The sequence below is a fragment of the Arachis ipaensis genome, chromosome B7 (genome assembly GCF_059453495.1).
Source record: "Arachis ipaensis isolate K30076 ecotype BB chromosome B7, ASM5945349v1, whole genome shotgun sequence".
In the NCBI taxonomy this organism is placed as follows: Eukaryota; Viridiplantae; Streptophyta; class Magnoliopsida; order Fabales; family Fabaceae; genus Arachis; species Arachis ipaensis.
Window position 1 is genome coordinate 33,713,961 of NC_142442.1, and position 6,178 is coordinate 33,720,138.

A 6,178-nucleotide genomic window follows, 5' to 3' on the forward strand; every position below is an offset into this window, starting at 1 on the left:
AAAATTTATTATTGACTAATAAATTAGTACATGTACAAAATAAAATTCAAATCCGATACTTTACTTAAACAAACTAATGACTCATCCAACTTGATTATTGAATTATTGTTATTATAAATACGAGTATGCATTAGCAATACCATGCTTTAATCATGCAGTTAACCAACGTGACATACATAGATCCCGTTTAGGAAGTAGCAGAAGCTATTTTTTTTTAGATTATAAGAAGTTATAATCTGCGTGTTTGGCACCATTTTAAAAAAAATTTTTAGTTTCTCAAAAAGTTAATTTACAACTTTTCAAAGAAGTAGAAATATATGACTTCTCTACTTCCCGATAAGTCTATCACTTCATTAAAAAAATTTAATTTCAAAACAAAAAAATCTACTTTTCTTCTTGACTTTGACTTTGACTTTGTGAAAAATACTGACCCTTCATCACCACAATTTTCACGCAAAGTCTGATAGAAGCACTGGCCTTCTACCATCATTTCACCATCATTCTCGGGCAATGTTCCAAACCTCCCCTTTTTTACGTAATGATTCATGGAAGTATTGACCTCCACCACCATTTTCAGACAATATTGCATCTGAACAATTTATTGTATATATTCCTTCTAAATATTTTTTTATCATTTTATCATTCTATTTTTTATTATTAAATTTGTATTTAACTGTGGTATGAAATTTTAATTTTAATTTTATTTTTTTTACATGTGATTTTATAGCTTACTATTATTTTTATAGTTAATTATAACAAGTTCTTGACCTCAATAAAAGAGAAGGGAGTTCTAATAGGAGTAAAAAAATAAAAAATAAAAAATAGTAACAAAATATACATTGACACATATTTTATATTTATTTTTTATTTTCACCTACCATATCATACACAATATCAATGATTAGGTTATGTAAAATCAACATTTAATATTAAAAAATATTTATTATCATAGTTATTTTAATATTCATTCTCTTCTGTAAAGAAAATTTATTTTTGAGTTATTTATCTAAACGCTACAATTTTAAAATAAGTACTTTTATAACTAAAAAGCCAAACACAAAATAATTTATTTATAAACTACTATTAATAAAAATTTTTATACTTTTAAGTTTTTTTTTCAAAAGAACTTATTTAAGTTGTCATACTAACTGTGTATAATCTCATGATTCAGCATCGAGAAAAGAATACCTGAATAAGGTAGAGAGCGCCGGTGGTGGCGGCCACCCCCCACGTGGCGACGGCTTTTACGTCTTCCGGTTGGACACGACGCAGCAACGCTGGCAAACGCGCCATTTTTTTTCTTTGCAGCCTCCAATTTTCAATATTGTAGTGAATGGTGATGATAATCAGAGGACCTCTGCTCGCTTTATTTATATATTCAGCTTTTCCTTTTTCTTTTTCTTTTTCCTTTAAAATTCCCAAATCGAAGGCCAAGAATTTCATTTTTGGACTTTTAGAATGAGCTAGAAAGAGCTGGACCTCCCTCCACTCGGTGGAGACAAAAAGATTCTTTTAAAATCAGAGTAAGGACTTTTTTATATGTTCAAATTAGGCAAGGTCTACAGTGTGGATGGGAAAAGAAACATCCATATTTATGGACATCTGGTTAAGTCTCTCAGTGACATCTGGTGCTGCTACCCTGTTTTCTCCAAAATTTGAGCGTTCACTATTAATTTGATATTAAAAAATTTATCGATAAAAAAATTTTAAAAAAATTTTATCAATAAAATAATTTTAAAATTTGAATAATTTAAAAATATGATAAAAAATAATTAATAATTTTTATAAATAATAAAAAAATTTAACAAATATTTATTTATTTAATTTAAATTTTTATGATATTTTTTGAATAAATATTTAGAAATTACATAAAAAAATCAGAATAAAATTTAATTAATTTTTTTATTTTTCAAAAAATATGATAATTTATAATAAAAATTTTTTTAAAAAGTTTTACTTAACATAAAATTACTAAATTTTAAAAATAAAAAGATTTATTTTTTTAGTAATGATTAAAAAAATTTGTATTGAAATCTGATCTCTAAAATTTTTTTAGAATATATATTAATATGTAATTTTTTTTGTTGTGTTTTAAAATCTTTTAGAAACTTATTCATCGTTAATATTTTTGGAATTCTTTTTGTTAGGTTGTGTTTGTTTTTGAGAATAGGATAAGACAAGACACTGAAAACAAGACACAAAGGACGGAGATCCAAAATTTTGTGTTCTTGTATTCTATTTGGTGATAAATTAGAACAAACTATAAAAATCTAATTTATTCTCATTTTTTTTATCCAAAAAATTTGAGAAGAAAAATATAATTATAAAAAATTAACAAAAATAATAAAAGAAAAAATAAAAAATAAGTTGTGTTGTTAGTGTCTTTGTATCTTTTCTGTCAAAATAGATACAAAATACATTAATTCAGTATCTTTGAACACAATGTCTCATCTATCAAACACAATTTTATGTCTCTATGTCCCTGTCTCATTGTTCCGTCCCTATAAATAAACACAGCCTTAGTGATATAAACTTTCAAATACTATTTTAATAATTTACTCATTTTTAAACTTTGTTGAATGAGTTTTTTTTTTTTCAAAAAAAAAAATAAACAATATTTTAAAAATCTTTTTTAAGACATATTTATCAAATTTTTTGTTAAATAATTAAATCTCACTTTATGTATACAACAATTCATTAATTAATAACAAATTTTTATATAAAATTTAGATCTACAATAAATTAATTCTTATCCTAACTGATCAAAAATAGCGTAGACAACATAAAAACAAAATAATATATAAATCACACATCTTTTGACCAATATCAAAGCAATATGCTTAGCATGATTTGCCTAAATCCCACCAACTAGGCTAAAATTGTTATGACCCTCGACAATTTATATAGATTCTTTCAACCAAGCTAAATCGTGTTGGTTATCGATTATTTATTTAGAATCCTTGAACTAAGCTAAATTATTGAAATCTCAAACAATTTACTAAAATGATATTGACCTCTCATATTTTATCTATAAAAGTCTAATTCTTTCACACCAAAACAAGAGATCACACACAAGAGGCACACTCATACAAACATCTAAAATTTACATAGAGTCAGACCAAGTAAAACTTAAAGACACACCAATCATCCCTTCTTAGTCGATACTACTTACTACTTATCCTTCAATCAACTTTATTAAGAGGATAATAATCAAATTCTTCTCTAAAAGATCATTCATTCTTTAAATTTGTTTTTAAATAATTTTTTTAGTTATATTAGTCTTTAAAAGATAAAATGTAAGTCAAATTGATTTTTCCGTTAGTTAGATGATGACGTGTTACATTAAGTGCCACGTGACATGATGATATAATAGGTTAATGCAACGTGTCATAAGATGATTGGTTGACGTGTCAGATAGTGACATTTAGCACGTCACGTGTCACTTGACATATAAAAAAGTTATTTATAATCAAAATTGTCGTTGAGAGTTTAGACATAAGTAATTTTCATCCCTAATATTTAAAGAATTAATCAAATTAATCCTTGTATAAATTTCTTTTATTTTTTATAATATTAAATTTGAAATATTTTTTATAGTACTAATTTTAATATTATTTTTTAAACCTTAATAAACAAAATTTTCTTTACATGTCAATGAGTTATAGCTCAAATGGCATAATCTCTCCATATTCACTTAAGAGGTTATGAGTTCGAGTCTCCCTATCTTTGGTAAAAAAAAAAATCTTTACATAAAATAATAAAAATAATAAAATTATTATAAAATTAATATTTTATTTGTATTTTAAAATTTTACATTTTCAAATTATAATTTTTTTATAGTAAATTTTTTTTATTTAAATGAGTTTATCAAATTATTGTTGATTATATATTTAAAAAGAGCAATGCTAGGGGACCAGTAACTTTTGTGATTGGTAGCCATCAAATAGCCATCAATGATGATTTAATGGTGTGAGATTGATGTGAGATTTCATCTAATGACTCACCTTTCTCTGATGGTTACATGCTGGCCAAAATTCAATAAAATTGCTGCCCCCTAGACTTATGCATTTAAAAATTCAATAATTTAAATCTCACTAAATAATATAGTAGTGATTTTAAAATTTAAATATTTTAAATTTTTAAAATTATAATTTTTATTATTGTTTAATTTATATGGTAGAATGATGAGCGAAAATTTTATACGCTTTTTGGCATCATTTTCATATTGTTTTGGTTATGTTTTGTTTAAGTTTTATTATATTTTCATAGGTTTTAGTGCAAAATTCACATTTTTTGGATTCTACTTTGAGTTGTTATGTTTTCTAATGATTTCAGGTAATTTCTGGCTGAAATTGAGGAGTTTTGGCAAAGTCTAATTCAGAGGCAAAGAAAGCGTAGCAGATGCTGTCAGATTCTGACCTCCATGCACTCAAACGAGTATTTCTGGAGCTACAGAGATCCAAATGATGCGTTCTCAATGGCGTTGGAAAGATAACTTTCAGAGCTTTCCATCGATATATAATAGTCTATATTTTTCTTCGAAGCAGCCTTCCAATATTGGGCATTGAACGCCAATAAACTACCCCCTTTCTAGTGTTCAATACCCCAAAAGGAACCTAAGTCAGCGTTGAACGCCCAATTACTCCCTTTGGGGCGTTCAACGCCCATCAAGAAGCAAGGCAGTGTGGTTCACCATCTATCCCTCAAATTGGATGCCAAGCTCAGCCCAAGTACTTAACCAAAGTGGGCCCAAGGATGGGCTCTCGCACCTCTAGTCTAGTCTATCATACTTTTTGTACTTCTTAGCTATTAGGTTATTATATATAGAACAAGGATCACCCATGTTAGAGATCTTATCCATTCATACGTTTTTAGTATTACTTTCTGTAAGCTATGAGCAACTAAATCTCCTAAGTTAGGGTTAGGAGCTCTGCTGATTCTCATGGATTAATAATATTACTGTTTCTATCTCAATACACGTTTGATTCCATTCTCTTGTGCACTTTCGTTCTTTATCTCATGAATTGAGGATGACCCGTGACAATCATCCTTGTTCTACATGGGTTCCGTGTGAGTCCTGACCCGGATAGCATTGAACCACAGCTAGAGAGTGTACTATGGATTCCAAGAGCGTGCCTAGGCGACTTTGGATAAGTGACAAAAAATCCTGTTGACCCTGGGTTACTGAGGTCTCTGTGGCGCTAAGGCTAGAGTCTGAGAAGCAGCGTTCCTTGATCCGGAAGATCCAACCTTGTCTGTGACGTTTTTAGTAGGATCGCGAAGGAGAGTGGATTGCTTAGTGCTTCACCTTCGGCTACAGCGAAAAGCCATGAGTTAACCTGATGAGGATGCTACATAAGTTGCTCGGATATGGTGGACTGCTACGATTTAGAAGAGACTAACTTGATGAGGATGCTACATGAGTTAGTCAATTACGGCTGCCATTGAATGAATCATTCGTTATTGAAGTAGACAGTGAGAAAAGTTAATCCAGAAAGAATAGACATCTCCAAAGCCTTAACTGAATCTCTGTCATTGCTTACATTAATATGGTATTTCATTTTCTTTACTTTTTATTTATGCGTTCAACAAACAACCATCTTTTATAATCGCCTGACTAAGATCTACAAGATAGCCATTGCTTGCTTAATCCGACAAACTCTGTAGGATTTGACCCTCACTCGCCTGAGATATTACTTGGACGACCTGGTGCACTTGCCGCTTCAGTTGTGCGAAGTTCAATTTCGCGCACCAAGTTTTTGGCACCGTTGTTGGGGATTGTTCGATATTGACAAACTACCGGACTATCATGTTGCTTAGATTAGGTATTCTTTATGGTTTATTTGCTCTTTTGTTTGTGTCTTTTGTTATCTTTTTCAAAAAATTTTCAAAATCTTTTCTTTTCTTTAGTAATCTTTGTCTCTTGTTTGAGTCTTGCGTCAGTTTTTAAGTTTGGTGTCAGATAAACCACTATTTTATGGTTATCTTGTGCTCAATTGAGTGGATTTTATCAACTCTTTACCCACTTATTCATACTATTTGCATGGTTTTACAACTCCTTCCTGATTTTGTGCTATGATTGAAAACATGCTTCTTTGATCTTATATTTGCTTATTATTAATCCTCTCTTTATTACCATTAGATGTCTTGATATGTGTGTTAAGTGCTTTCAGAGATT